We start from the raw sequence: 12,370 nt of genomic DNA, 5'->3' as shown, positions 1-12,370 counted from the left end.
TTAAGGAAATTGTCAAAGTGAAATTTAGAACTGATAAAATATATAGCTATGAAAAACAACATAAAACTTTACTTTCAGGCCAGATGGCAGCCGTATGTTAATTCATATTAGAAACTTCATTTATAGTATCCAGTCTTATTTTTATTTAATTTCATTATAATATCAGGGCATGTTATGTGTTATTAAGAATATGTAATTTCTTTTTGTTTTTGAACCTCACAAGGTTATAATAAAAAGTGGAAAAGTTAAGAAAAACTCTTTTCAACTGAAACTAAAACTAAGGAGAAAAAGCCGAATTAAAATCATAACATTTGTGCTAATTGAGATCAGATATCCAAACACCATCACAGGTATGATTTACATTGTTTAAACTTGATGAACTATTGATGAGTTTGAGAGAATTATGTATTTTTAAGAGACACATTGGGCATTGTTTGATGTCAACAGCAGACAGATGTTTTTGTGCAGAATTAACGGGACAATGTCATAAACTGCGCATGTGGCACGTTTCGATCGAAACTTTAAAAGTTTAGGTGAAATTTTTCAAGTTTGAAGTCGGTAACTTCAGAATCGCGTCGACAAGCGGAGCCAGTCTTGGTGTGTGAGCAAAGGGAATGTGACTGCAATGAATAGCCTATGCTATGAATTCACAGGAAGAAAACTGTCATAAAGGAATAATCTGGAGGGAGAAATATTTCGTATTTGTTTTGTCGGCCTGTCAGCTCTGTATGCGATGCCTCCACCCAGCAAATGCCGAGTCTTGGCCAGTTGAAGTATTCAGCCCATCTCGACCTCCTTATCATAACTGTCTTAGGAATCTGAATTCACTTGGCTTTTAAATGACGCAACGAACGTAAAATTCCATGGAGATATGCTAGACAATATAATTGAAAAACAGAGTGTATTTTGACACGGTTAACAGTCAATTTAATTTGTCGGTTATTTTAGTGAAATACAGCATCGTATTTTGGCTATTTATCGCATCGTGACTCTCAGATTGTAACGTACCACGAAATCTGTATCCACTTAGCTTTCCATTGTTTTTTAAATTTGCAAATCTGTGAAGTTGTACCGGAGAAAAAAATATTCACATGACACGGTTAGCACTGTGAAGTTAAAGGATACTTGGCTCAAGTTGCAATTAGATAGTAACTTGAGTGAAATGCAGCGTGATTTTTAGGCCATTAAACGCATCTTGACCTTTAAATCGTTATTTGGAATTTGCATACAATTGTCTTTCATATGGCGTATAAAACGTAGAAATCCGAGGAGATTTAGGGGAGAAAAAAAATTGTTTGCTTGAGATGGGTAGCACTAGCTGTAAATTTGAAAAATGTGTGGATCGTGTTGCATTTCGATAGTAACTGTCTAATGCCGCCAGGGGCGCATTTCTCGAAAGCCCCAAAAACGTTTCAGGCCCGTAAAACCATTTTTTGTAAATCTGTATCTAAAAACGGAGAGGTGTATAAGCCTGAAACTTCTTGTATGAAGGGAACCTGTGTTCATATTAAGAGTGACTTCCTGTAAATACTACGGATAGGTGTGCAAAATGCAAAAATCGAATTCCCTCAAAATTTTTCAGAAGAAAGCTCTGTGGAAACTATTTAAGAAAATACAACACTTAGTTCGTTTGGATTTATATTTTTCAAGTAAAGCGATTTTTTAATTTTCACCCTTGGAGAAGCCCTCGAACCACTGAAAAATGTGCTTCGTATTTGCGACCTGTCTAAGAAAACTAAAACAAATATCAAAACTATTTCGATATTACACAATTCAATGACCCTTCCTTTACAAAGAACCGTTATTAGAATTGGAAAAGATTCAAACCTGAATTTTTAAAAAATTTTCAAATTTACCCTCCTAAACAGCATTATCAGAAAGGCCGATTTTGGCAAATTTCAACAGCAAAATTCCCTACCTGGTACATGGATTCCGCTGTAAAGATGGTATTCTATAGAAAGAGTAAGGCTTCCTGTATCGTTCTGTGAAATAAAATTTTGGGGCAACTCAAACTACGAATTTAGGCAACCGAAAATATTTACGGTACTCGCTTGAAGTTTATGACCTTTGAACTTACAGTTGTCTTCATGAATACAAGAGATAACCTAAACAACAGTTGGAATTTTAGCCTGAATGCGACCCTTTCTCCCATTTAAATGATTTATAGTTATTTTTTATCTTCTATGGACAATTTTATCGAAAGTAATATTTTTTTACGCTGAAAAGGAGTTCTAACTTGTTTATGAGTACGTGCGTATTTGTTTACTGAAGCGGAAATTTGTGAATATTAAATTTATTCCATCTAGGTTCTATTTCGTGTGCTGCAAGGCGTTTCGTGTTCTCATTGAAACAAAATGGAAGGTTTTCTTCTCAGATTTTAAAACAACAAACAGTTTTTGACTTACCGTCCACATGCATGGCTTGATTTACTCAGGTGTGATAGCGGTGAGATTGCGTGACGATAATTGACAAGTCGCTTTTCGCAAATCGAATTAATCAAAAAATATGTATCTATAATATCTTTCTTTGAGACTACTTGATAAAGACTCTTAAAAAAATAAGTCTACAAATTTTGAAACTCTCATTGCTGTGAAATAAAAAATCTGGATCTACTATCTTTATGCCACGGTCGTGTGATCCTTGAGTGTGGTATCACATGACAATAACAACTAAAAAATGGCTACCTGCAGTTATCCTCAAATCGTTGGTGGCACGTGCGGTCCTACTGTTACGAATCCCGCACGTGTTCAATGTGTTTTAATTCGAAAATGTGACAAAGACATTCGAGGTCATTTGAAGACTATTGGTGTTAGCGATTCTTCTCTGGACGAAGCAAGGCTACTGTTGGCTAGAGCAGGTCAGTGTTTTTGTAATTCAATTTTCTCTCTAGATCGAAAATATTGTGGAAGATTATCGAGAAAATACTGAATGCTACTGTAACAGACAATCACCATGAGGCCCAATAAGGCGTGATTTCATGATACGCGAAATCAGAATCTAATGGCACTCTTTCAATGTAGCTGACCGTGCAAAAGCGTAGTAGTCTCTTGAGTTATATTGCGGCCCGGCTATTTACAAATTTCTCCCACGAAAATGCGGCAGCTGAGTGTAGCCATGCTCCGTTCGATTTGTGAACATTTTGATATTGACGTGGGAAACATCAAAGGACGACGGAAAGCTCCCTACTTGTCCTTACTTGGAGAGTCTCTCGAGTCATGCGATTGTCACCATAGTCCCTGCTTATGACTGGTCGCCATTATTATTGTGACTTATTGACCCGGGAGCACCATTTGTTTGTAAATTTGAGGAGTGGTTCTAAAGATATTATCCCAATACAGTTTTAGCCTCCCCTAAGAACTCGTCAGAAGCCTCGTTTTTACGTCTTCGTTTGTCTGAGCTGGTAACAAAGTGACCATAACTTTGTATCAAGATTATACCATTTTGCTTTAAGACAGTTGACCTGATCGTTAACAGTGCAAGATCATTTACCGTTGCGAAAAAATCTCTTGAATTTTGCGGCAGCCGTTTGTGACTCGCTTTCTTAATATAGTGATGTTTACAGTCGTTCAAGAGAATCCTGGCAACAATGAGGACTTAGAAGATTTACACGTGCTACATGAAGGTCAGGTGGTATTTTTTGGAAAGTAATCCTCCAGTCCAATCCTTCTTACCGGCATCCAGATGTCTCGCAATCATGTTCTTAGGCAATTTTGGCCTGTGATAACGTTCAGTAGTTATGATTAAATCTCCGGTACGTTAAACTTTCTTTCTGATTCTTTGCTTTGGTTTTGATTCACAAGAAATATTAACATTTCAGGGGGAGGGGGCGTTCAAAAAATGACCTCGAATATCTTTGCCACATTATCCAATTTTAACAAATTGAACATGTGCGGGATTCGAAGCCCTAGGACCGCACGTGACGCACATGCCACCAACGATTTGAGAATAACTGCAGGTGGCCATTTTTCAGTTGTTATTGTCATGTGATACCACACTCGAGGATCACACGACCGAGGCATAAAACTAGTAGATCCAGGTTCTTCATTTCACCGTAATGAGAGTTTCAAAACTTTCACAAGAGTCTTTATCAAGTAGTCTCAAAGCATTATGATGTCAAAAGATGTAATAAATATGTTTTGATTAATTCGATTTGCGAAAATCGATTTGTCAATTATCGTCACGCCATCTCACCGCTATCACACCCGGTGTAACGCTGCTGAGTAAATCAAGCCATGCATGTGGACGGTAAGTCAAAAACTATATGTTGTTTTAAAATCTGAGAAGAAAACCTTCTACTTGGCAATACCATTTTGTTTTAATGAGAACACGAAACGCCTTGCAGCACACGAAATAGAACTTAGATGGAATAAATTTAATATTCACAAATTTCCGCTTCAGTAAACAAATACGCACGTACTCATAAACAAGTTAGCACTCCTTTTCAGCGTAAAAAATATTACTTTCGATAAAATTGCCCACAGAAGATAAAGAATGACTACAAATCATTTAAATGGAGGAAAGGGTCGCATTCAAGCTAAACTTTCAACTGTTGTTTAGGTTATCTCCTATATTCATGAAGACAACTGTAAGTTCAAAGGTCATAAAATTCAAGCGAGTACCGTAAATATTTTCGGTCGTCTAAATTCTCAGTTTAAGTTGCCCCAAAATTTTATTTCACAGAACGATAGAGGAAGCTTTATTCTTTCTATAGTATACCATCTTTACAGCGGAATCCATGTACCAGGTAGGGAGTTTTGCCGTTGAAATTTGCCAAAATCGACCTTTCTGATAATGCTGTTTAGGAGGGTAAATTTGAAAATGTTTTAAAAATTCAGGTTTGAATCTCTTCCAATTTTGATAACGGTACTTTGTAAAGGAAGGGTCATTGAATTGTGTAATATCGAAATAGTTTTGATATTTGTTTTAGTTTTCTTACACGAGTCACAAATACGAAGCACATTTTTCAGTGGTTCGAGGGCTTCTCCAAGGGTGAAAATTGAAAAATCGCTTTACTTGAAAAATATAAATCCAAACGAACTAAAAGTTGAATTTTCTTAAATAGTTTCCAGAGAGCTTTCTTGTGAAAAATTTTGAGGGAATTCGATTTTTGCATTTTGCACACCTATCCGTAGTATTTACAGGAAGTCACTCTTAAGAATATGTGAATAAAACAGCTCTGTAATAATGAGGTTTGAGATTTTGCTGTGGCTTTTCGGGACCTTCGAGAAACGGGCCTCAGATTTGTAAGCTAATTGCACATTGTGGCCATTAAATCGTTGTGTATTGTACAATCTGCATTGACGTAGCTGTTAGTAGCTGTTAGTAGCAACTTGAAAAACCAATATCGCACTCATCGCTTCGCGATTTGTGCGATATCGGTTTTTCGCGTGAAATTTAACGTGGAATTCACTTCGACGGGCAATTGATTCTTTTTGAATCGCATAGCTAAAGCCACCAAATCACTGGGCGAAATCAAACGTTTTACACATCTTTTTTTTTTTTTTTTTCTGTGAGCCGCGCCAGTGCGCAAACATTGGAAATCCTTTCAAAGTCAGGTGTCTAGATCTAGCAAATAGGAAACAAGATATTTTTAGTATGAAAACCACTTCTATTTCAACCTCGTGGAGAAAGCAGTGCCTCACATTTTACAATCTTCAGCAAAAAACTGGAAGTACAAAATACGAAGTTATTTTAGACAAAGATTTTTTAGAAAAACTCTTTCACTCCATGAATATTTCCCTTACCAAACCAGCTGTATTTTTAAACTGATTTTAAACTGTTTTGAATGTATTTTGATGATTTAAAGAGTATTTTGAAGTCACTATAGGGTATTTTTGTGCTATCTTGTACAAAATTCAAAATTTTGCTTCTTGTTTGTAATGTATTTCAAGTATAGTTAGAACCTATTTCATGACCTGGGAATGATTTTCACTCTGTTTTTAACGTAGTTTGAGCTCAAAACAGGGTTTAAATAGCGGATTTAAAATCTATTTTAATACTATGGCTACAAAAGTTTCGTTCAAACAGTTTAAAATTCTAGTTAAACCCTGTTTTGAAAGTTATATTGGCAATGGTTGTAGGTTTAAAAAGTATTTTACAAATTTTCAGTGTTAAAATACTCTTTAAATAGGGTATTTAAAATGTAGTTGACATGTCAAGAGCATAAAATATGTTTTAAATAGGAAGTTTAAAACCTATTTGAGATAGCAATTCATATTAAGCTTTAAAATACAACCAAAACTGTCTGTTTTAAACATATTTTTAGTTTTAATCAGGTGAGTACACTATTTAAATAGTAGTTTTAAATAATGATAGCAATGTCTATCTTAACAACAGATTTTAAATACACCGTTTTTGCACTATTTCTAAATCTAGCCCACTGGAAATTTATAATGCAATCAACATAATTTGCATCCCCTTTTTGAGAACTGCTTGTAGTTTCTTTTCACTCAAGCTTTACATACAAAACCTTTAAACACAATGGTTCTCAACTGTAGTAGGTTTAGTTTACATTTTATCTAGAAAACAGCAGGTAAGTTCTGTATTATATGTACCACAGTGGGCTAGTACAAGCTATCGAGTGGAACTTTTTCGCCCACTGTTATCAACCTGAACTGTACAGCAGAAATACAAGAAAAATAACCATGCAATGTTTCAAAAGGGTGGCGGGAGAAGTAATTTTGAAAGCAATTCAAGCTCTTCGATGTCTGCATGGACATGTACAATATACAAGTCTTGGCAAAAGTGTCATCACTTTAAAAATTTACCAGAAGCAATCAAATTTCTGAAAGCAACAACTAATAACTCAAGGAAAATTGATCCAAGTAATTGGTTGACGTTACTTATTATGGTTGGGGCCACCTCTAATGGCAAAACATGCCATCACTCACAAAGTAGACCAGAATTAAGATCTCACAATCAAATCACAAAAAATCACATCTACTCAAAATTAAAATGAAAATTTCAAGGTACATGTAACTTGCTTGCAAAAATTATTGATTGTGGTCAGTCATCATGTACATGCTTCAAGATTACATAATTTACATAATTTTGGCAAAGAGTGTCCCACTCACAGTGTGCATGTGGAAGGTCTCAAAACAAATCACAAGAAATGACAACCACTGAATATGAAAAAGAAAATTGCTTGTAGTAATCAGCCAGTTACCTATTGTGGTCACTCATCATGGTATACATGCTTCAAGATCTTGCAAAAGTGCTGTCACTCACAAAGTACACCAAAATCAAGATCTCACGAACAAATTCCTTTTTTTTTTGTTCTTTCAAACAATTCTTTTTTTCTTGTTTCCCATATGAGCAGTTACAGTTTTCCAGATTTTACAGTCACTTAATTTTGAGGTCAAAAGTGGTTTGAACTAATATTTGTACAACAGTTTAGTCATTATTGTTAACAATGTAGGAAATCCATTTTTTTTTTGTCTAAATAGTTTTTAATGATAAAAGTTGTTGTTCCAGTCTGTTATGAGCAGACTTACGTTGAATTTACTGCTTGGTTTCAATGACAGATGCTGTGACCAGGCTAATATTATAAGAGTCTGTGCTCTGATCTGTTAACAAGAGGCATTCACCACTAACATCACAGCAAGCTGGCAAAAAGCGCCGGTTCGTTTGGTTTCAAAACCAAACAAATACATGTATCAAATTCACAATAACTGTGAATAATAATTATTATTGAATGAGGTTGAGCAAAATATCATGATTTGTCAGTGGCAAGCAGATCAATTATTTGCCAAAGCTGAACGCGGACGCAAATAATTGATCTGGGACCACCCAGTTTGGTTTCATAGTTAAATCACTCTCCGACAGCTCAGGGAAGTGATCTGCGATTTAAATTATTTCACCTAAGAGCTTGGTTCCAATTATACATGAGCAGAATATTATTTGCAGCAAACACATTTAGACAGTACTACACATGAGCAGACTATTATTTGTAGGCAGTTATTTACAGGTCACTTGGTGGGCTCTCGGCCAGTGAAAAGGAAGAAAAAAATGCATCGAATGATAAAAAGATTTATTTTTCAGTTGTTAACAACAACATTTCAGAGCACCCAGAGGCCTTTGCACATTTGCTTGTGTGCCATCTTGCAAATTAGAGCCCAAGCTTCAAGATCTTGCGAACAACAACTACTGAACCAGGACTTGGAACATTTCATGATTAATTATGTACATGTATCAATTGCATTATCCACTTACCCATCAATTCATGTCCTAGTGGGTTATTCTGTAAATGGTTAAATTTTCTCTTGTTCTTGAAAATGTTACAAGCAAAAGAGAATATAAAGAACCCTCACTGGACCACATAAAAACGCCTTCGTGGTAAATCACGCTGATTTCGCAAATCTTTCCCAACTTGTTTCATCTGCCTCAGTTTCTTGCAAAGAACGAAATACTTCAGCTAGTTTTCTGTGTTTTTATCCTTCTCTTATTACTTTATCCTTTTGTCTTTCATTATTTTTTCTTCTTCTTGCCAGGTAATTTCTTCTTCCTGAACCTTTGTTGTGCTTAGCCATATTTTTTTGGATATATATCAACCTGCCACATAAATATAGTGCATTCGTCTAATCAAAAATTTGGTGAATTTGAACTACGCTGAATGCTTGTCTATCCCCCACTGAAGGTCAAAACTAACATGTGCATGAGGAGAAGTCCCTATCACTAGTCCCTTCAACCATTTTCCAGAGCCCCTTTGTGTGAATATCATTTTTGTCAAGAAATCTACAATGTAATTACAGGAACCATAATATAGAAGAATGAAAATAATTAAAGTAAAATTAACGATAGAAACAATAGGGCGAATGCAGGTTGAGTGACACCTAACGTCGCAGCCAAAATGCAAGGATTCTGTTCATAGTAGGCTTGATTCAAGCTTGGATTTCATGTGTTATAGCATGCAATTAGTTAATACATGAACATGTATACAACACATTCTCGCACGACAACAAAGTGCGATTCGATGCATTCGAATGCCCCAATTTTGTTCTTCGAGAGTTCGAACCCAATCGCTCGATTAAGTTCGATTGATTTCGATAAAGTTCGTTTAATCGAACCTTCGATTTGGTACGCGATTAGTTACGTCTGGGGCAAAGCCATACATCTAAGAGAAAGCTTCTTTTATGAATGAACATTTGGCGCATCTTTCAAACAAGAAATCGCCAAGCATTACCCGCGAAACTTAACTGGCGTATGTCTCAATGCAAAATACCTGAAAATACGCTTGAAGAAGTTACGAGGGTTGTAAACAAAAAAATGGAGTTTAAGCAGATAAAATAAACAGATAACGTACCGTTAAAAATCCTGGGCTAACAACTATATCCAATGTAGCACTACTCTTGCTTCGTGTTGGCGGTCATAACTTTTGGCGCAAACGGATTTTCCGGTCGATTTTCCGCTGACCCGCCGATGCAATACTCTGATGCGAGCATTTTGGTCAGCTGTGATTGCGTGAAAGATCATGCGAGTGAGCACGTGACTTGTTTCCATTTCAAAATTGTTGTGTTAAACGAAGGTTTCGTTCCAGCCGTTTAAAACCAGTGCAACAGTTCATTTGTTTGTTTTCTTTACCTTTTACTGGACGAAAAGTTAAGGGACCGAACCGAATCATATGACTCGTGGGTGCAGCGACCATGATTTGCCTTTGCGATAGACTTCAACTTGGTAATGTCTCAAGGAAATGCCGTGGAGGTAAGCCGACCATCTTCTGTCTTGGTGTGTCTTTCATTCGAAGAGATGCATGTTCATATATTAAGTACATGTAACATATTTGTAACCACATCAGCTGTTTTATCGAATTAGATGATTGCCTATGAAACATAGATCTGAATTTTGAATTCTTCTTCGTCCAGTCTACATAATTATAGGTACTGTTTTATATACATGTATCATCAGTTATATGGCAGCTACATGTTTACAATGTACAACTGTGTATGCCATTTTTGTGCAGCCGTAAATTACTCATCCATTGTGATCATTTTACTATCCTGGCATGGCATAAACTGATCGATCTCTTCGTAGGGAAATTAAAGTGCGAACTGTGGAAGTTGAATCAAACAGTTTGTTTTTGTTCAAGTGGAAAGGCAACTTTATAGACTTAACATGATAACAAAACATACATGGAGGCAGAAATATTAAATCCTGCAATAATTAAACAATGCAATAAATAATTTTGTTTTTATTTTCAGCTTTGAGAAACAGGAGATGGAGAGTGGTGCTGCCCTGTTGGGGCCAAAGTCTCTGCAAGTCTGATGGGGTCTTTCAACTGCCTTCTGGTTACGAAGTTATTGCTGCAATTCTGCAATCGTTGGTAAATTTTTAAACGAGGAAATAACTAAAGTTAGGATTAGAAAGGAAGCTATACGTAGCTACTACAGTCATGCCACATCAGTGAAAGTACAGTTGTTTCTTGTTGGAACTGAATGAACCTTACAACTTGATGAGATAATTTTTGTTAACTTGTAAATAATAATATTATCGATTAAATATTACATACACTGCGGCTACAAAGTTTATTTTAAGAGGAACATGGTATGCATTAATTAATTCTTTCATGTTGGAATACTGTAGTTTTTGTAAAACTTTACCTCAAATTGCAGAAGACCTTGACTTGTGACAGCTTGGGTTCCCTATAACTTACTGCAAGTGGTTTTGGTTTTTTAAGCTTCATCTTGCCAGGGCAAGAAAAAAAAATGAAATCTAGTGGCACAGTGGGCCAGTCTATTTCAGTTTTCAGTTGGCTCCACTAAAATATTACTAATGCCCAATTGGCACACAAGGTTCATGCCTTATCAACTACATCATTTACTAGTTGCTGTCTATAGTAAGTGATAGACTATAACAAAATGAGTTTACTGGTACTATGAAACTAGGTGAAAGAAACTACTAACAGTGGCACAATAATATTGTTGTGTCAGATACAAAGTATGCTTGGATTTTAAATTAATCCATGCTTTCAACTCACTGTTCTGCTCATCTTGTAGCCTTAAGTTTTGAAATAGGTTTTGATTGGAAATTATTATTCACAAGATTACATGTACTGAAGCTAATTTCACTTGCCCACCTTACCAGACCTCCAAATTTCTGTTTTCACTTGCCCAAGAGCAAAACTTACTTGCCCCAGGCAATGGGATGTTTGTTTTTCCCTGTCCTGCTTGCTAAGAGTACGAGTATTCCCTCTTTGGCTTAGGGTCTCTGCATATGAGCCCAGTCAACCGGCCTAGCTCGGTTTCTGAGATCTGGCCTCACCACTCTTTCTTTCATAAAAATTTTGATGTGTTCATATATGTATGAGAAGCCAGGCTGGCCGGGTAACTGAGATCTCGATTTTTGAGTCCAAGATCTCTGTAACCAGGATGAGAATTTTCCCATACAAACGCTCCAGCCCGGGTAACCGGGCTGAAACTTTTTAGGCAAAATAGCTTTGCTTTTGCAACACAGTGTCCAGTTACCGGGCTCATATGAAGAGGCCCTTAGTCCATGCATCATGCATGACGCGAAAGAAAATCAACATTTTTTCTTGCGGTTTTCATTTGCATCACACACAATAGACTACGTGTAAGAGGCCGGGACTACTCATAGCCTGAATATCTGTACGCCCAAAAAGATGGTACAGTTTTAATTGCTATATGCACATGTACATGTACATGTACATAAGACAAGTCCATGACTCAAAATCAAACCTACAACTTGCTTGCAACTGTAACATGGACCACATAAATGATGCAGGGTTTAATTGTAGCCTCAGACATTGCTCAATGACGAAAGATAAACAAAACCTTTGCACGACATGATCATCACCTACTAAATTTACAAAAGTCACGCATAATGAGTTGTACCCTCTAAATTGGCCAAAGGGTTCCCTTGATTAGAAGTGATTGATGCATGTACTTCATGTCCTGCATGTACGTTTAATTACAATGTATATATTTCCCATGTACAGACCAGGGTTGTCATTCTGGGTTGTTATATTCTCCACACCCATAGAAAATTTGTTACTTTGTGGGTGAATTCTCTAAACAGCAGGGAATTTCACCCATAGCATCAAGGGAAAATCAAGCATACTCAGCCGTAACAGGTGTTATTGTTAACAGCCCTTAATGACAGCTCTGCAGACATAGCATACCGGTACAAGTCAATAGCCTGTATTTAGCCTTAAAATAAGTGATATAGAGGATGTTTTATACTAAGTAATTGACCCTTAGCCTCAAGTTCTCAATTGGCATTGATACATGCATGTTCCTTTGACTCCTTTACATTGTTTGCAATTCTTCTTAACAAAGAAAATATGTAGCACTGATGATGACCGTGCACTCAAAGATGTTTTGGTTTTTAAAATTTTAGTAACTTTTAGCCTTTTATA

At 36.3% G+C, this 12,370-nt stretch overlaps 1 long non-coding RNA gene across 1 annotated transcript; it reads left to right on the top strand.

Annotated features, from left to right (window-relative positions):
- Positions 1-9,636: 9,636 nt before the first annotated feature.
- On the top strand, positions 9,637-10,404 carry LOC145488463 (uncharacterized). Its single transcript, XR_014049507.1, has 2 exons — positions 9,637-9,699; positions 10,197-10,404. It is a non-coding gene; the product is annotated as an uncharacterized LOC145488463 (long non-coding RNA).
- The last annotated feature ends 1,966 nt before the right edge of the window (positions 10,405-12,370 follow it).

The sequence above is a fragment of the Orbicella franksi genome, chromosome 5 (assembly GCF_964199315.1).
Source record: "Orbicella franksi chromosome 5, jaOrbFran1.1, whole genome shotgun sequence".
Lineage (NCBI taxonomy): Eukaryota > Metazoa > Cnidaria > Anthozoa > Scleractinia > Merulinidae > Orbicella > Orbicella franksi.
This window is presented reverse-complemented; position numbering and strand designations above follow the sequence as displayed.